The 21,420-nt window shown below is 33.4% G+C and overlaps 1 non-coding gene across 1 annotated transcript; it reads right to left on the bottom strand.

The window, feature by feature from the left end:
- Positions 1-475: 475 nt before the first annotated feature.
- TRNAC-GCA (transfer RNA cysteine (anticodon GCA)) lies at positions 476-547 on the bottom strand. The gene has a single exon. It is a non-coding gene; the product is annotated as a tRNA-Cys (tRNA).
- Positions 548-21,420: the final 20,873 nt, after the last annotated feature.

Genomic DNA, 21,420 nt, shown 5'->3' with positions numbered 1-21,420 from the left:
ATTTCATTCCCATTACTTGATGTAGAAACTACATAAAAGCTCAAATAAATTAAAAATTTCAAGTAAAATTATAAAGTAATATTTAATGGATACTGTAGGGGTTATATTTACGAATACGAAGTACAAATGAATACATTAAAGAAAAAGTATATATGAATTAAATATATGTGTTCTGAAATCGGAGTCTCGCAGAAAAAAAAAAAAAAATTAGCCCCTCAAAATGGCTGAGCAGTTTATTGCCTGAATAATTAACAAAAATGCAAAAAATTAACAAAATTTTGACTGTACTTAAATTCTAAATATATCGTAAAAAATAATTATTATTATTATAAAATAATTAGATTCAATAAGTTAGGGAACATCTTAGAAAAAGTTGTACCTAAGAAATTTTTTTTTTCTAATAACATCAGCAATCTTTTTGCTCTGACTAACTAGTAAAACATTCAGCAAGCTAAAAGGTTAAAAATTAACAGTAAGGGGGCACCCGGGTTTGAACCAGGGACCTCTCGATCTGCAGTCGAATGCTCTACCACTGAGCTATACCCCCACGCTTACATTGCTCTTGACTCTTTATAATAGAAGCTAACGTTATCTTCGTACCGCAAATTTCTCTTTAAAAGTAATTGCTGATATTTCAAAATTAATTTTTAGGCTGCATAAAAGTACATCGAATTCGACACCGGGCGAAGAGCTCTCAAAGATATCTCCATAATGAACAAATAGCAGAATGCATAAATACCCCTGTGATATTACTATTCTTATAATAAAGAAAATAAACAAATACCATAAAATGGCTAATCTTTGAAATATGGTAACAGGTAGTTTGGCGACATTTTGGTAAGGCGATAAAGGTTACTAGCTAGGATTTTAGCAGTGTACATGGATAAAGTCAAGAAAGAGTGTGCGCAATGCCATTTTTGTGCAATTCTGGTATGTTTTTTTTAAGTGAAAATAGGTCGACATGTACATGGATACGTGTACGATGTGCGATTCTTAAAAGCGCGGCAAGCAGTTTGCGATTTTGCACTTTTTCCCAATTTCACACCTAATCTTCTTCATGATTAAGCACTTTTGTTCCATAAAAGTTCTAGCATAAGCGTAATTCGGCTAGCCGATTGTTGGAAAAAAATGTTGAGTAGGGGAAAAAAAAAAAAAAAAAAACTAGCAAGTTGCTGTAGCAGGGTTGGTCGCCAAATTTTCGCCAAGTTACCATAATCCAAAGATTAACCCATAAAATTAATAACTGATAAACAAATTCGAATATATATGATTACAAGGGAAACTAAAAGAAAATGTGTGGTGGCAACGATGCATTCGCCAGCACTCCAGGACTGTTATTGTTAAACGAAATGAGACAAATAAAACCACTTTAAATGCACAGAGAATAACGTGAGAAATATCAATGAAAAATTTGTAAATCAAATACCACTTTTAAAATTTATAAAAAGAAAGACTATTGCAAATATTGCTTATTAATATGTGTGTCGGTACTGATAAAGTATACGTAATGATAAATTATTAGAATGTGCAGATTGAATGAGAGTAAAATTATTGGAGGATTGTAAATTTTTTAAACTTCATTATTTTTATATTTACCTTACTTTGTTATTTTCACTTTACTATTTTTATGCCGTTTTATATTTATTATTATTATTTCAAGAAATGCTGTTTATTTCTGTTTATTTCCTAGTGAAAGAATTGTATAATTTAGAACAGTTGCTGTTATTATTTACGTGTTCCGCCCTAAGGCACTACACGCAAGGAAAGGATGCTTTCGTAAAAGACTTTCTAAAGATCTAGTCATGGTTTCTCTCAAAAGTCCCCAAAATTTCCTCATCACGTTAAGTCAGCGCCTAAGCAAGTGTATTAGTCAGGACAGATCAAATAAGACTGTTGTAAAGAGGTAATTTTTAATGCCTGCCATCTGTGTTAAATGATAACCTAACGAAATCTAATCTGTTTTTTTACTTTGCAATTAAAAAGTAAGGAGAAAAACGAGAACAAAATAGCAGAGAGGAGCTAAAATTTTCAGTAATTTTTTAGAAACCACTCGTGCGACTTTCACAACACTCGCCATTTTGTCTTAAGTAAGGAGTCAGCTTAAGTAGATAAAGAAATGGTTAAAATAAGTGCTAAGAAAGAAAGGAATAGGTTGTAATGAATGTTGAAAAGAAAAGAAATGGTAACGTATCCTATGTAAAACTCAACAAGTTGCTTTGTGAAGAAGCTATTCATGCTTTAGTCAAAATAACATTAGATTAACTATTCCGAAAACTGTAATTCATTTCGAAGCAATACGAGTAATATTTATTAATTATATAATTTCATATAAATAATAATGATAATTTCTAGTATGAATTACATTTTTGTGATATGTCAGTTATCTAATGGCGTCTTCTGATTACTAGCAGTACGTGTTACTAATTACATCACGAAGGCGCGTAGGGAAGAAGGCAACATTCCTTATGAAGTTGCACGATTATTACTGTTCAGCTTGTACATTGTACTACAGCTGCAGGTTTATTAACCAGTTATCTTATTATTTTTGCCCGTAGTATGTTACTTCTACTTTCGTCGGCTCCCATCAGGATGGAAATTATTAATATGTATACTATATATGCGCAGAGTCATTAAGTTATTTTGAAGCAGGAGAGGTAATAAATGGGTAGTGCCCTCGAACCCTGCACCTCTCGAAAACACGTCTAGTGTGCTTCCAACTACCCCCACGAAGTAGGAAGAAAATACCTTATATATGTATTAAGTTCAAAAGAAAAATTTTGGCAGCAGTCACTAACGTCTCAATAATATTTTCTTCCAGCATCTAAATTTACTTGAACCCGGTTATAGCCTAGTTATTCGTACTTGTTCGAAAAAGTCAAGAATCTGAAAGTGCACTTTGACTTGTGATCAACCTTGTGCTTTAATCCTTAAATCGTAATGTGAATTTAATTTCTATTAATTCCGCAGACAGCGTAGCCTTCTTTTATTACAAGAGTTACGTAAACTATTAGACTGGGGATCTAATAAAACGGTTTAGTTTGTTTTAAACTTATTCGGTGTTTACTGAGGGTTTAGGATGGGGCGATAAGTTGCCTGGCTGTCTTCAAGGAGCCGTAATTTAAGATTTAAATATTTAGATTCTCTATCAGATTTACTGACAGGAAGAAATCTTAAGTAATAAACATTTGCTTAAGAAATCTGAACACAAATATCAGGAAAATGATTTTATCAAAAAAAAAACTAAACAATGAAATATAATTATTAAAAAATCAAACAGAATATTTTAGTTAGATTTTGTTAAAAATAATGAAACGGAATCATAATACATTCATGAGAGTAAGAAAAAATTCTGATTGCCATTCAGTTTCGTTTGTTGTGCAAAATTAGGGTATCTTAAATACACTCATGTCCATAAACTAAGGATAATGCAAAATCAGGCAAAGGAGGAGTTAGAAGCAAAACAAATTTGACTTATTTGTAAAGCTTATTTATTAAACAAAAGGTAAAGAGCAAAAAAAGTGTTATATGTTTGATATTATTAAAAAAATCAGCGATTTTTTCTCCCTGGAGCAAATTACAAAAAAAAAAAAAAAAAAACTATTTACAAAAAAACAATATTACATGGTTGGTATGATTGCTAATACATTGTATGAGGCAATACAGTCTGTACAACGCCTAGGCATGCTGAGTATCAAATTATCGATCTGATATTGGGGCATATAACACCACTCAAAAGGCAATACTCTCCGAAGTTCCGGTAGACATGTAGGAGAAGGTTGACGGGCTGCAACTCGTCGGCCAAGCATGTCTCACACGTGATCTACTGGATTCAAGTCCGGTGAGAATGCTGGCCAGTCCATACGGGTGATATTCTCCAATTGAAGGCATTCGCTTACGATGTTTGTACGGTGAGGACGGGCGTTGTCATCCATAAACACAAATTGTGCGCCCATGGTGCCCCGAAACAAACGTACATGTTGTTCCAGAATGACGTCCCGATAGATATGGCTTGTCATGGTTCCAATTTGAACACGCAGGTCAGTTCTGGAACCCAGAATAATTCCACCCCAAACGAGCACTCCTGTACCACCGTAACGGTGTCGTTCAATGATGTTTTCTTGGTGGTAACGGGTACCTGGAGCTCTCCATATGAAAGTCCGGCGAGAATCAGACTGCAAGCTAAACCTGGACTCATCGGAAAACATCACACAAGCCCACTGTTGCGGTGTCCACAATGCATGCTCTCTACTCCAGGCTAACCGCAGACGACAGTAAGTGGAACGCATCTGACAGGTCTACGAGCATATTGACCAATCTACCCTAAGCATCTGTACACGGTCTGCCTTGAAATTGTCGTACCAGTGGCTGAAGAGAGCTGACGAGACAGGTCTGAGGCTGTGCTCCGCCTGTTTCTTTTGGCTGTAACTACCAAATACCGGTTCTCATTCGGCGTTGTAACTCTGGGGCGAGCTGTGCTGTAACGTCTACTCACATTACCATCATCTTGGAATCGTTGCCAAAGCCTGGAGATGACACTCTGGGCAATTCCAAGTTCGTCTGATACTTCCAGTTGGGTACGCCCACATTCCAGACGATCGATAATTCTACCAGGTAAAAAATCATCCAAATGCGTCCTTTGTATCATAACTATTCGGTTATTGCACTGAAATGCTTATAAAGCGCCTGCGAACAATTTTACTTCTTTGCCTGTATTCCTTATATATCACTCTCTTACACTCTCGTCATTGTGACGTACCATCGGTGTCATCTGGTTACTTCCTGAAATTTGCATATGATTCTTGAAGATGTGCGTAGTGATTTTACAGGTGATATATTTATTTTAGAGTTCGATTTCCGCGTGACTCCGAATTATCCTTAATTTATGGACATGAGTGTAAATATGTAACGAACGAAATTTGTAATTAATATTTTATTACAAGGTAAATTATGGGATTGTATTGATTCGTTTCTCGATTTCACGGAACAGTTTCTTTCGGGTTTGTTAAAAGTAATTTCGTGCGTACGTTTTCTGCCTTCATTTTAGGATTTAGTAACTAAATTGGTTTAAATCAGGCATCGGCAACCTTTTTTGGCTGCGGATCAAAATCAACTAAAATGTGCGTATTAAGAAGACGTTTCGGGTTACTGCTATTTTCATTTTAGAACAGTCTTTTTTTGTGAATAATTAGATAAATTTTATTGAGGAAATAATTATAATACGCGTTAAACATTTCTAATTATTGTAAAAACAAAATAACTGAATTCACTTTATTTTTCTATTCTATATCAATGGCTACCTTGATGCTGAACTTGTGATATCAATTTAGTCAAGTCTGATTTATCGTTAGTCGTCTTCAGACGAGTACAAGCACCTGAATTTTCGATAATTAAGTTGCTCCTGTTCGTAAAACAAATATCATGTGTGAAAATTTTTAAATATATGTTCGCATATGTAATTTGAACAGAAATCGAACAAAATGGCAAAGCCAATTTACTTTTCGATATTGAATTTCTTCTTGTTATTATTCTTATAATTTATTCTCGAACAAGTGCTACAACTGACAGTGAACTAACAGAACGGCATTAGTGTTGACAGATGTCTGTCAAGGAATTAGGGATCTGTGAAAAATTCTATCTTTCAAATAGTTGCAAACGTAAATTATTATTCTGTTAGTCCAAAGGGGCTTTGTCCCTGAGGGACTATTGTTTTTGGTTTACGATTTTGCGTCGAATCACTCTGTTGTCCGTTTCACTTTTCAAACTGTTGCCACCAAATATTATCGCTCTGTATTATATTTGAAGAAATTAAACAATGAAAAACCTGCATAAGTGTATATATGTTTCTCGCATTGTGATAAAACAACGGTACCTAGAGCCATCCAATTTTGAATGACGCAATCCTACTGCGAATATGGGCATCTGGAAGACCAAATTTGAAATTTGGAATTTGTTTCAATATTGATTTCATATTTTATAAAAACTTTAACGAATTTTTGATTAACAAACTCAAGGATTTCAAAGCGAGCAATGGTAACGTTGTACAGAAAAAACATTTTTATCTCCAGAGCGGGAGACTGTGTATCGGAAATTCTAAAGATATGCTCAATTTAAAATTATTTTGCGATATTGCTCTAGAACTGAATTTTATGGTTTAAGTGCGAAGAAAATGATATTTAATAAAACAAAAATGTTAAAAAAAGACTTATTTGGATGCAATTTAAAATCTGAAACCTTTCAGATTTTCTTTTTTACTAATATTTATATATATATATATATATATATATATAATAAATTATTTCCTAAACAGTATTGATTAATTGATTATATTATCTCCTAAGTTTAATTAAAGTAGAATTATTTTAAAAGTGTGCATCCATACTGGTAAGTTATATTTTGAAAGATGTTTTGAAGTAATTTGAAAGCAAAATGTTAAAATGTTTTAACGGGGACTGGAGTTAAATCATCACGAAGAATAATATTTCAATTGTAAAAGGAAAAATTAAAACATGTAATTATTGTCATTGATCGGAAATTAGTTGACTTTTCAAGGGGAACAAACCAACTCCCGTTCAATGAACAATAATTGATAAAAATACGTAAATATGAAAGTGTTTCGTCTTTACTCGAGTTATAAGTTAAAGCCAAATCGGCAATTCTAGTCAGGCCAAATATTTCCGCGAATAGTTGCTACTCAAAGAACTTATTCTCATGAAGCATTTTAGTCAATTCAATTTGGAGTAAAAATCAATTACTGTAGAGAAATCCTGTAAAACTCGAGTAACCGTCCCCGACACTATCATCTTTATGTATTTGAGTACTATATTATTATTAGTAGTAGAAATTAAACATTGGAAATTGTCATTATGAAATCGAATTCAAAGTAAAGTTGAAATAAACATAGAAGATTATAAAAAAGATAAAAAATGCAAACTTTGTAAAAACGAATCAAAGAAAACATAAAAATAATATAAAAATAATATAGAAAATAATATAAATAAGATAGTGAATGTACATGAAGATATAAAGGCCAGAAAGGTATTAAGTAACTTACATTCTTTCTAGTGGGGGAGTTGGCAAAGTGTTCTCTTCGTGTCTGACTCAGAAGTGTAGGGTGTCCGAAAATTCTTAGCGGCAGTAGGGGCTTCGAATAATATCAGTCGGTAAGACTTGGGTGAAGTAATTTATGGTAGTGGGTGGGACTTGGAATTCTTGAGGGATGTATTTTGTGGAGTTCTTATCTGAGAGAGACCGTCTGTTAAGATTTTTTAGAAAATACTAGTGAATGGAAATTAATTAATTTCTGGCTAATTGTCGTGTCGCAATGATTAAGAATTTAAAAAAGGAAAAAGGCATTTTCGCTGTCCAAGAGCTAATAGACAGTCTAAAGGCAGGAAATAGGCCCATTTTTTTAGTAACAGTATAGTAACAGTATATGTCTGAAGACAATTAGCTTTTTACAATATATACAATTGAGTAATTACACTATATACAAATCTTTCAACTGACAGTCATCCAACTTATACCGCCTTCTCAGGTTTAGGAATAAATTATCATATCCCTATCAGTTAAGTGATTTAGAGTGAGTATTTAACGCCTGCTCTTTTAAGGCAATGGTTGATAAATTGAAAGGGAATTAGATTATTTTTGAGAATTTTGATAAGGATCATAATTTCGCGTTGTAAATCTATTGTATCTGTGCATATAGTTTTAATACGTTGTATTTGATTAATTATAGTATTGTTTATTACTTTTTTGGATATGTTGGAGTTCCAATTTATTAATTTGTTAGTATTGAAATTGAAGTTTCTTGTTTTGTCAAAAAGTAAAATTTTTTTGTAGTTAATGATTTGTAGATCTAGAAAGTCTATGCTATTTTGTGAATTATTAGTTTTATCAAGTTTAAGACAATTCGGATAAATGTCGGAGTTTTCAATTTCACCAAAATTATTAATTGTAATAAGGTCATCAATATATCTGTAGGTGTGTTTGTAGTAATTTAACTCTTGTGGTTGTAGATTTTTTTGGAAGTTAAATTCTTTGACAAATAAAAAGATATTACAGATCGAGGTGCTGGAATGTAAGCCCATTGGCAATCCTCTGACTTGTTTAAAAAGTTGATTTTGAAACTTGATGTAGTTATGAAAAAGTGTGCATTTTAGGTAGGTTTTCCATTTGTCAAGAGTCATGATATTGAGTATATTAGGGAAAAGTTTTGGTAGATCAAGTAGACTGGTATAGATTTCTTCTAGAGGAAGTGAGGTATATAAGTTTTCAAAATCATAGCAGTTAATGTTTTGGATGTTAATGGTATGAATGGTATTAATGACAGGAGTGTTATTATGAATTATCCAGCAATAGTTATGATTAGTGTTACAATCATTGAAAATAAATTTACAGATTTTATTAAGTTGAATTGAAAAATAATAGTCTATATTTTTCTTGTAATTATTAGTTCCATTAGCTATAAATCTAAATTTTAATGGTGTTTTATGGAATTTGGGAATCGCATAAAGATTAGTAAATCGGTTGTAGTTAGCATTGAAAGTAATATTCAGTTTCTTATGAAACGTTTTAATCCTGTTTATTATAGATGTTTCTGTAAGGTTGGCTGATTTATAAGTAGTTGCGTTGAGAAGTTCTTTATGAATAATCTCAGTGTAGAATTGTTTTCATATAATGCTAAAGTTATTAGTTGCTTTATCTATTTTTGTAATAGTAAAAAGCTGTTTTAATTTACTAATATCTGATGTAAGTTGCGACCAATTCAGTGTACTTTTAAATTTGAGGTGACTGATTTCTGTGGATATGCGTTGAAGAATTTTAGCTTTCCATTTTAAGAAGGTATCTATGGGTAAATTCAGTTGATAGCTTGCTTTAACTATAAATTCGTTGATGTTGTTTTCAAAAGTCTTGTAACAGTAATTTGTAGTAATGTTTCTGACTGGTCTAAATTTTGTACCATAACTCATTAGTGTTTTTAGTTGATGGTTTTGTATGATATTCAGGTTGCCAGTAATTATGTGCTGGTGATGAGAATCTACGTAATTGCTGTAAATTGGTGTCTTACAGTGTCATTCTGCAGTTTCATCTATTTCATGGTGGTTAGTAAGCAAGTTGCTTAAGGTCCTTTGATATTTAAATGCAATCATTGGTATTGTGTCAACTGCGGGGAAGTAAGCTTTACAATCTCTGATGATTCTTGAGAAATGAATATTGTCAAACTGCGGATGCAGAAAATTGACTTTAAAATAAATTTTGCGTTGAGTGAGACTATTAGAGAGTCTGAAAAGACTAAAATCAAGAATCATGTCTTTAATGATTTGTATGTCGTCGTAGCTTTCTTGAATGAATTTTTTTAGTTTGATAAGGAATTTATTAGTACAGGAGTGTAACCAGTTGAGATGTTTCTTGGGAAAGCAGTCTGAGTCAAAAAAACATTTCAATTGTTTTTTCAATGCAAGTGTATTCAAAGTGGATAAAAATCTCGCATTATTTTTTATTTTGCTTCCTCTTTTTCCTCTCTGCGTTTTAATGCTGTAGAGTTTAAATTGGCTGAAAATAGACTTCTTAGAAGTATCTCTATGACTATGTATATAAGTGTTAAGTCCATATGGATAAAGTGAACGTTGTTTTAGTATATAGAGATTCCTGAAAAATTCGTGTTTTGTGATTGGGTATTATATCTAGTATCTGAAGTTGAATAGAGTTGAAGTCATGGTGTTTAAAGTGTTCTAATTCTGCTGTATTAAGTTGTGATGGTGTACTTATTTTAATGCTATTTTTTTGTGCATTGAATTTTTTGATTTGAGCTCTATGGTTATTGATTCGAAAGTTAAGATTGTTTTTAGTCTGTCCTATATATTTAATATGTCAAGTACCGCAAGTAATCATGTAAATACAGTTAAATGTTTTTCATAGAAATTGTTTTTTGGGTTTACCTGTTGCAGGCATGGCGTTAAATTTTCAAGTTTGTCATTTAGTGGAATGACATTTAGTGATTTCAATATGAGTTAAACTAGCAAGATATAAAAGTAAGGAGGCTGCTAACCTTCAATACAGTAAAGTTTTTGTATAAGAACTTTAAAACTTAAAAAGGATGGAGATAATATATAAGGTTGGTACATTATGTAAGAGATAAATAGCGCTAATAGCTGCTATTTAGCATATCAAATGTTGTATGAACTTAAATCCATTTAGTGTGAATACAAGTTATTATTACTTGCGCAATTGCTGCAAAGTTAGTTAATATATATATATATATAAAATGTTGTATGATCTTAAATTCATTTAGTGCGAAAACAAGTTATTACTACCTGCGCAATTGCCGCAAAGTTAGTTAATAATAATTTATTTCCTAAACAATATTGATTAATTGATAATATTATCTCCTAAGTTTAATTAAAGTAGAATTATTTTAAAAGAGTGAATCCATACTGGTAAGTTATATTTTGAAAGATGTTTTGAAGTAACTTGAAAGTAAAATGTAAATAATGTTTTAACGGGGATTGGAATTAAATCATCATGAAGAACAAAATTTCAACTGTAAAAGGAAAAATTAAATTAAAAACATGTAATCATTGTCATTGATCGGAAATTAGTTGACTTTTCAAGGGGAACAAACCAACTCCCGTTCAATGAACAATAATTAATAAAAATACGTAAATACTAAGGTGTTTCGTCTTTACTCGAGTTATAAGGTAAAGCCAAACCGGCAATTCTAGTCAAGCCAAATATTTCCGCGAATAGAAGGGATTACGAACCAATGCTGATACTCAAAGACCTTATTCTTATGAAGCATTTTAGTCAATTCAATTTGGAGTAAAAAGCAATTTCTGTAGAGAAATCCGAAAAAACTCGAGTAACCGTCCCCGACAATCTTACATTTATGCATTTGAGTTCTATATTATTTGTAAAAATTAAACATTGGAAATTGTCGTTATGAAATAGAATTCAAAGTAAAGTTGAAATAAACATAGATTACAAAATAAGATAAATAATGCAAACTTTGTAAAAGCAAATCAAAAATAATATAAAAATAATATAAAAAATATAAGAAGAACAGTGAATGTACATGAAGATATAAAGGCCAGAAAAGATATTAAGTAACTTACATTCTTTCTAGTGGGGAGTTGGCAAAGTGTTCTCTTCGTGTCTGACTCATAAGTGTAGGGTGTCCGAAAATTCATAGCGTCAGTGGGGGCTTTGAATAATATCAGTCGGTAAGACTTAAGTGAAGTAATTTATGGTAGTGGGTGGGACTCGGAATTCTTGAGGGATGTATTATGTGGAGTTCTTATTTGAGTGAAACTGTCTGTTAAGATTTTTTGAAAATACTAGTGAATGGAAATTAATTAATTTCTGGCTAATTGTCGTGTCGCAATGATTAAGAATTTAAGAAAGGAAAAAAGGAATTTTCACTGTCCAAGAGCTATTAGACAGACTAAAGTCATGAAATAGGCCCTTTTTTTTAGTAATAGCATAGTAACAGCATAAGTTTGAAGACAATTAGCTTTTTACAATATATACAACTGAGTAATTACATTATATACAAATCCTTCAACTGATAGTCATCCAACTTATCCGCCTTCTCAGGTTTAGGAACAAATTATCATATCCCTATCAGTTAAATGATTTAGAGTGAGTATTTAACGCCTGCTCTTTTAAGGCAATGGTTAATAAATTGAATGGGTATTAGATTATTTTTGAGAATTTTAATAAGGAGCAAAATTTCGCGTTGTAAATCTATTGTATCTGTGCATATAATTTTAATTCGTTGTATTTGATTAATTATTGTATTGTTAATTACTTTTTTGGATATGTTGGAGTTCCAATTTATTAATTTGTTAGTATTGAAATTGAAGTTTCTTGTTTTGTCAAAAAGTAAAATTTTTTTGTAGTTAATGATTTGAAGATCTAGAAAGTCTATGCTATTTTGTGAATTATTAGTTTTATTAAGTGTAAGACAATTTGGATAAATCTCGGAGTGTTTAATTTTACCAAAATTATTAATTGTAATAAGATCATCGATATATCTGTAGGTGTGTTTGTAGTAATTGGCAATCCTCTGACTTGTTTAAAAAGTTGATTTTGAAACTTGATGTAGTTATGAAATAGTGTGCATTTTAGGTAAGTTTTCCATTTGTCAAGAGTCATAATTTTGAGCATATCAGGGAAGAGTTTAGGCAGATCAAGTAGACTGTTATAGATTTCTTCTAGAGGAAGTGGTATATAAGTTTTTAAAATCATAGCAGTTAATGTTTTGGATGTTAATTGTTTGAATGGTATTAATGACAGGAGTGTTATTATGGATGATCCAGCAATAGTTATGATTAGTGTTACAATCATTGAAAATAAATTTACAGATTTTATTAAGTTGAATTGAAAAATAATAGTCTACATTTTTCTTGTAATTACACTCACGTTTGTGAAAATTGCAACACCATGAAGGACTTACGCGAGTGAGCTGAAATTTTCAGGAAATGCAAAGTAGCGCATGATATGCAAGTGATTAGAATTGCAAATCCGTAGCGCATGCGTATGCTGAGCAGCGCCCTCTGAACGGCTGATGGATCCGAATAAATAGACGGCTGTAGCGAGGCGTGTATGGTTATCGGTGGTTATCTGCTAGTGGTAAACGTGAACTCAATCTGTACTTATGCCTCGTGGACGAAAGAGAGCGAGATTTGAACAACTTACAGAGTTTGAACGAGGGAGAATCATCGGCCTTCGTGAAGCTGGATTGTCGTATCGTGCAGTAGCCTCTCGTGTGCAGCGTAACAGCAGCACAGTGATGCGCGTTTGGAAGCAGTGGACGGACGAGTGTCGGACAACTCGGAAATCCGGGAGTGGACCCCGAAATGTGACGTCAGCTCGCGATGATAGACACCTGGTCCGCATGGCGCGGACGGACCGTACAGCTTCCTCTAGACAATTGGCAGCACTGTGGTCAATAGCTACAGGTGTTTCATTGTGTGCTTCTTCAATTCGTAGACGTCTGCTGCAGTGTGGACTGCGCGCACGGACTCCTTTATACAGGATCCCCCTAACGCACGACCATCGCCGCCTGCGGCTACAATGGGCCAATCAGCATAGAGACTGGCGTGCTGATTGGCAGCATGTCGTGTTTTCTGACGAATCCCGCTTTAATTTGTGGTACCATGATGGCCGCATTCGTGTCAGACGCTATGCCGGTGAACGCCACCTTCCGGAGTGCATTATCGAACGCCACAGTGGACGAACACCCGGAGTTATGGTCTGGGGCGCCATAGCATATCATAGACGATCTCAATTGCTACGAATTGTGGGCAATCTGAACAGCAACCGGTATATCCGTGAAGTTCTACAGCCCGAAGCTACAGCCCAGGCGCTGTATTTCAACAGGACAATGCCCGCCCTCATACTGCTCGGATTGTTAAATCCTTCTTTGCAGCGCAGCAGGTACAGCTTCTTCCTTGGCCTGCGTGTTCCCCGGATATGTCGCCAATTGAACATGTGTGGGATGTCATTGGTCGGCGTCTTGCTCGTGATCCTCGTCCTGTTGCGTCTGCAGACGAACTTTGGGTACGCGTACAAACGATATGGAATGCTCTTCCTCAGTCAGACATTCAAACTTTGTTTGACTCCATGCCACGTCGTGTAGCAGCACTTATTGCGGCGCGTGGTGGCCACACAAAATACTGATTCTGATCTCTTGTTCTTGTTTGTTTGCTTTGAACATTTAATCATTTATTTGTACCACTACCACTCAACTGTGTATTAAATTGCATTCAATTATGACGATTCCTTCTTGGTGTTGCAATTTTCACAAACGTGAGTGTATTAGTTCCATTAGCAATAAAACTGAATTTTAATGGTGTTTTATGAAATTTGGGAATTCCATAAAGATTAGTAAATCTGTTGTAGTTTGTATTGAAAGTAATATTGAGTTTCTTATGAAAAGTTTTAATCCTGTTTATTATAGATGTTTCTGTAAGAATTTAACGTGTAAGGTTGGCTAATTGATAAGTAGTTGCGTTGAGAAGTTCTTTATGAATAATTTAATAATAATAATAATATAATAATATTATTATATTATTATTATTAATAATAATTTAATAATAATAATAATCTTAATAATAATTTTTGCGTAGAATTGTTTTCATATAATGCTAAAGTTATTAGTTGCTTTATTTTTGCCTTTGAACGATGCGTGCCGAATTTCATTTTGACGTATTTGTAACTGTACGATTTTTAGTAGTTAGGTTCTGGCAACAGTAAAATATTACTAATTCTATTCTATTATGTTTTCGTTTAAGAATAAGTTATGCTTTGTTGTGATAAAAGAAAAAAAAAATGTGATATTTAAAGATGTTCGTATTGAGTTTTGATGTACTTATGCTGTAATAAATATGTTCTATCAAACAACTTGGAGTTTTTGCGAATCGTTATTGACTTTGAAGTAATTTGAGAGGCAATTATTTGTCAGATAGATATTTTCCAATACACCGATTTTTCCTTGAAATTACGTTACCATTTTTAGTTTTTAAAAATAAAATGCAAGCTCGTTACTGCAGCTTTGTAATTAAACAAAAATGTTAAATTATATTCGATTAAAAAATAAATGTTTCATTTTAAATTAACTAATTAACTTTATGGAACTAAGAAACGAAAACAATGTTTTATAATACTATTTAGCACATCTCTTCTCTTTCTTTTCTACGCAGCTATAAATTTAGCTCCTGAAAGTTGGGAAATAAACGTGTTTCCTTTAAATCAATGGACACATCTGTATTTAAATTACATGACGAAGAGCATAAAAGGAAAATCCCTACTTTTAAGTACGAGTGATAAGAAAAAGGTAACCTTGAAACATGTGGCATAAAATTTCGCAACTGTTACCTTTAAACATTAAGCATTCATATCAGGTTGTACGATACTAATTTATAAAAAAAAAAATTCTGAGAAAATGGCTTCGTTAAAATTCCTTTTTCTCATCGTTTGCATCATCTTAGAAATCATGAAAAGAACTTCTTTCTTTCTGCTGAGGTCATGTGAATGTATTTCTTGTGTTTCATACACTCCATGCATGCGTTAAATAAGTTTGTGTAATTTGTCCTAGCAACGGTGAATAAGCAATGATTTAAGGAAATTCTTGTCGAATTCGAGTTCAAAAAGACAAAGTAAAATTTTATTTTATCTTTCATTTCCGCAAACCAAAAATGTTCCGATTTGATAGTAATGTCAGTATGTATTACTATCAAATCGGAACAGTATGATTCTCTTGTTCTAAAACTTTTCTAATGTTTTCTCTGCTTCATACACTGCATGTCTGCGTTAAAAAAGGAAAAATCATTATGATTGCACTGAAATATTTGTTAGCTATTAAATAAAAGTCCTGTTAATTACGCCAGGCATTTCACTATCTTCTCGTTTGTTTAGGTACCACTGTAAAACTTAAAACTTGCATTGAGTAAAGTGAAGAAATATGTTGAAACCGGAAATCATCAAAATCTAAGATCAAATTTTTATCTTTCAAGTGCAATTTGATTGCTAAAAATATAAACTACATTTTATAGATCCTTTACGAATATTTGGAAAATTTAAATATATTAGAGTGGTACTTCGCATAACGAAGGCGATCTGTTTCAAGATGGGGATCGTAATGCGGAATATTGTTTCTCCATAAGTCGTAACAGGAATATTTTAATCCACTCCAAGGAAGCCCAAAAATGTAAAACATTGTAAGAAATTTTCATAAAAGCAGCGACAGTGTTCGAAACACTGGGAATTCACCTACATTATGTATGTACGCAATCCCGATGTTTTCATGCTGGTATTAGTATAAGCTTCTATTGCAGATGTTTACAAGCGAAAACATCGCTGACAAAAATATTTAGGAGAAATCAGCGCATGGCGAAAACATCGTGTTACAAAACATCGTGGGAGAAAAGAAAGCAAGGAGAAAACATAGTGGTACAAAACATCGTCATCGAAAATAAAGCGTTTCAAAAACTTCACAGATTAAAAACATTGTGGTCGAAAATATCGAGGTAAAAAATAAAGCACCTGCAAATTATCGCATGGCGATAACAACGCAGACGTATGTTTTTCAGGCTTTAACAGTTGTAAATGCATATTTACGTAATGAACTGCCAGCTCAAGAAGGAATGAGGACTGCTTTTATTTCATATTTTTGAATTAACTAATATTATTTTCTGGAAAAGTAAGAAGGAAATTGAAGCATTCAAAAACTGAAACTGAATAAAAAATTCATGTTACTTATAGCAATTAATGCAGTTTTGAACTTACGTAGTTGACTATTAAAGATCATTAATTAAAATATCTTTTATAAAATTTTACTGGTAATGTTTCATAAAAAAATATAACCTAAAAGTGTTATAAAAAGGAAGATGAGTAACTGCATGAGGTTACCTCTGTTAAAATTATTTAATTAATTATCAAATTGTAATTTCTTTCTTTAATCTTTGTTAATCTGATATTCTTGTTTTGTTTCAGTTAATTCTTTTATTTAAAGGTGTCATTAACATTTCCAGCTATAGCATGTAATTAATCGTTTGGATACCTATTTATTAGTCATACATATAAATATAATATTAAAATTTAATTATTACATCTAAGAATAGTATTTCAATAACCATAAGAACCTTAAAAACAGTATTTCAATATTATTGTAACTTAAATAAATAATTGTTATTTTTTAATGACTGGACGCTTTATTTAATAGCCATTACAAGGACCGAAAGTGGTGGCCATATCATTATGGAAGTAGCCTCATAGGTGGCCAACGTTGCCTTCTATGGAGAAAAGGACAGTTACAACCCTGCCTTCTCTGCGATTCGGACCCGGGCGCATCGCTACGGCAGTCAGGTCTCAAACCACTATGCTGGCTGAGCGGCTTAAATTAATACGCAGGTCAGCAAGTTTAGAAGAGTGAAATATATAAATTAATTTGACTGAGTTTCACTTAGAAAGTCCTCCACGAAGGCATCACTTTCCTTAAACACATAGCTCTCGAGTGCTTTGTCATAATCAAATAAACCAACTAAACCAAACCGGTTTAGACACTGATGAATAGCAACCATTAATAATGCTATTGAAGTCTACCTGAACATACGTATGATACATTATAAAATAATACTGTTACGAAATGTACAGGCACGGTGAGATAGCTTCCCCGCAAAGCAGTTTTAGGGTTGCCATAAAATAGCGTGTACGGCAGGGTTGCCACATTTACCGACAAAATTGGCGATATGCCATGGACGGAGGGATAACCTTCTGGAGCGAATTCTTATCGGTTTAGCCTAGAATGTTCTCAAACACAAGTCGAAAGCTATATAAACCCAGCTGGTCCGCAGTCAGTCAGCATGTGTCTGTCATCGAGTGTGTGTCTCGTCTGGCGAGTCAGTCCCTGCGGAGTGGATCGAGCTGACAGCCGGGCAGCGAGTGCCGAGTGGGTCGTCGAGTGCACCGCAAGAGTCTCGTAGTATATCGCGGTTAGTGCATCGTCAAGAGAGCGTGTTGAGCTCCGGAAACGACTGAACCGAAGAGTCGGGAGCTGTGCTCGTGTGTCGTCGAGTGCATCGCGAGTTGTAGCATGGAGAGTCTCGAGTGTACGTAAAGTGCCGAGAACGACCGAGCAGAGTCGGGAGCTTTGCATTGAAGCTGTCTCCACCGTTGTTGCCTGACAGTGTGAAGGCTGTGTCGCTGAACGTGTCAGCTTGTTTATAACATTTCGACGCCTGTAAAAGTGATTTTGGAGCTCTCTGATTAATACTGGTAAATAAAAGTGTGTTTCGATACTTCATCAAGTGTCGTCGTTATTCACTCCAAATCTGCGAACCCCGTACGAGCGTGAAGGAAGAAAATAACGTAACAACTGGTGTCAGAAAGGGAAAACGCAACAATACAAAGGAAACTAAAATTTTAAAAATTTTACAAGGGAAACAAAATGAAAAAATTATAATGAAATTACTCTTTATTTATCAAAGGAGAATTAACTTTACTAAAGGAAATAATTTTCCTTTAGCAGATGCACAATAATTTAATAATTTGGCGATTATCGCGTTTCGTCACAATCCATTCTTGAATATATATAATATACATATATATGAAAAATAGGGTAAGTTTATAAGCTAGCTCGACGCGTAGTTGGGAGGTCTAGAGTTCAAATCCAGACAATCGCATTGCGGATTTATTTAATTTCCTAACTTTAAAAAAAAAAAAAAAAAAAAAAAAAAAAAAAAAAAACCTCTTTAAGACTTTATAGTTCATTTCAGGCAAAGCTATAATTTGCTCCAAGTCTTTTAGGAATTTGATACTACTTAATATTACCAAAACATGTCAAATTCTGTAAGTTATTTATATTCCTACCCATTTTAGTTAGATTGCAATTTCGCAGATATGCATAAATATAGTATTTATCGTTAATCTACTGTTTTGAATATGTGCATTCTTTCTAACTGACATATTATTTATCAGCTGCTTATCTTCGTTTATCTTTGAGTTACTCACAGTTATTTGTGTTTATGTGAGATTATAGCAGCTGTAACTTAAACACCTCAATGAAATTATTCCCCCCCCCCCAATTTAAGTGTTATAACGCCGTAGTTGAAATGTTCATTAATAATGTGTTCAATTTATATTGTATCTAACTTATTCTGTTGTTCCTGCTTAGTTGACTTCTCGTGATTGTGTGGGCATAATTATTAGAGTTTAAGGCTTGATCACCCTTAAATATCATTTAGAGATTCGACAACATCGTGCCTAACATATTCAAGTGCTTAAAGGTGTTTAATTTCAAAATTTCTGTTTATGATGTAATTGTGGCCCATCGTAACATTTCTTCGTCATAAATGTTATTTGTCAAATTATGTGTAACTACAGGTGTATAAAAACTGCATTTTGCCTTGTAGGGTTTATATTTATTTTAACTAACATTTATTTTAAGTTTAAACTACCTTTCCTGTCAAGCCTTACTTTCCCATGGAACTGCCAATGCCAGAGTATGTAAATTTTAGTAGAACGCGCAAGGATTCAAATTATCAGCGGAAGTATTCTGAGTTAAATAGAATGGAAACGAGTTCGAGGTGTGCCGTTCTTACTTCACGAGCGCGGAGGTAGTTAGCCAGAAATTGAAGAACTCCGCGTTTCGGCCTGTGTGCTTGACTTGAAGTATTGTTAATCGTTCAAGTGATCTTCAAGTTTGCTGAATTAGCAGCGGTATTGTAAAACGCGGTGAGGTTAGTTACTTTTAGAGAGCCTCGTAGTTAGAGTCTTGTCTTTAGTTTCTTTTCAGGTTATTATTTTTATTTTACCGCCGAGTTGGCGCAGTTTGTGAGCGTCAAGAGCACGCACTTGTAATTTATTACGTTGAATAAAAAGGGACTTAAACCCTTAACAAGACTCTGTCATTTATCCAGTTTCAACAGTCACCTCTTGGTTGCGTGCAAGTTGGAGGCGCGCAACGCTACAGCCTTACCACAGAATACGTTTTACTACTACATTTACAATTCTCTTAGTTTTTATTTACAATAAGGTCTTATAGAAAATTCTACGCACCGTACTTGTATCATGAAACTGTACGTGTTTGGTGTAAAAAGCTGCTCATGTAAATGTTGTTTTTCCGTAATTGGATGTATAGCATAATATAACAATGTTACTTATTATAACCTAACGGTGATAGAATTTGCAATTTTATGGTTTTTATGTTACGTCTTAGGGTTTGGGATTCAGAACATCTGCAACATTTATCATCATTGCAGTTTAAACAAAGGTAGTATGTTAAACGATATTCTATGATACTTCAAAATTAATTACGTTGACATGATATTACGTTTCTCTGCCTTTGATGAATCACTTGTGACAAATTCTAATGCAGTTACTGTTAACAGATGTCTTAAGCCAAATAAATTTTAAGATACTTTCTTCCTCCGTTCCGCATGCTTTCGTAGTGTAACTGGAAACACTCTCGAAGCGTATTCGAGAGATCCGGAGCTCGAATCCCGCCGAGAGCACTACACATTTTTCACATTCCTGCATCGATATAACCTGACGACTCTTCCATTTGAAGCGATAATTCGCTTTAACTTGTTAGGATTTGATTCTAGTTTCTTCTACCCAAGCAAGTCAAACCCTATAAAATGATTTTTGTTCACATATGTTAATTTTGTACATCTACATTTACATGCCTTTTTAAATGTTGAACTATCCCCAAAAAAGAACAGAATATGATTTGTGATATTTCCGAGTTCTCGACATGCCCAATGTTCAGTTTATAACGTTCGACGCTCTTCGACTGTTTACTGTGCAATGTGTAACAATTTACGCGACAGTAATGAAAATTATATAGACTATGTCAAGTTACTCAATACCATGGAATCCAAGTTATGTGGATAGGCAAAGTGTTATAATTTAATGGACACTTATTAGTGTCTCACGTTATTCAATACTATGGACTCCAAGTTATGTAAATGTGCAACGTGTTACAATTTAATGGACACTTGTTACCTATAATGTGTCAAGTTATCCAATACTATAGTAAGCTGTTTATGCTCCCAACTATAGTAAGTCGTTTGTTTTGGGCCAAGTAATGTTATGGGCGATGTGTAATAATTTAATGGACACTTATTATGAAAAGTAGACATTGTGCTAAGGTATTCCAAACTATGTACATTAACTATTTTAACATTATGGGCTCTTTACTACTATTGACTCATGATACGGAAGACTCCATTACTACATATGTTACACAAGCGACTGTATTGAATGAATATTAAACCATTTAAACCAATAGTATGCAAACAGGGCTCTTGAATTAATATGCATATACTTATTTCAAAATATGGAATACTTAAACATGTTGTTTCCATGTCATAATATTAGAACTTTTGCTGCAATACCTATCGTCTATGTCTTAAGTGAGTTTCATCTACATAGCATGTAATGTAAATTTCAATCTGTATGTAATATGTGTTTCAAACTGGTATTTCAAACTGGTATGTATTTCAAACATGATATACGAGGTTGGCACTTACACTGGAATTTTCATTATGCACATATGAATTTTTTCTCTTCTTTTTTTAACGTAGAATTACATTCTTCCATAATTGTCGGACGGGAAAGCACCAATAAGACGATATTTGAGGTGCGCGCGAGTGCTTATATCTTCGAAACTACACATGTTCACTTAAGGCACAGTTACAGTTTAAAGCTCCAGGATGCAAAGCTCAAGTCTTGGAGAGAATTCCTAATGAGTATAAATGAAAGGAATGTTTGGAAAAAAAATATATACGAATGGTATAAAGAAAAATTTTATGAAAGGAATTGAAGTCAGTGGAATTTATCTCCCATCTGGTAATTGTACAAAGTCGCTTGAAGAAACTGTTAATGGGGTTCTTAACAGAAGCTTTCCCACGGACCATT

The sequence above is a fragment of the Stegodyphus dumicola genome, chromosome 5 (assembly GCF_044657685.1).
Source record: "Stegodyphus dumicola isolate Sdum_Otavi_A_Nest chromosome 5, ASM4465768v1".
NCBI classification, from domain to species: Eukaryota; Metazoa; Arthropoda; class Arachnida; order Araneae; family Eresidae; genus Stegodyphus; species Stegodyphus dumicola.
Note: the sequence above shows the minus strand (reverse complement) of the source record. Positions and strands in the feature narration are given on the sequence as shown.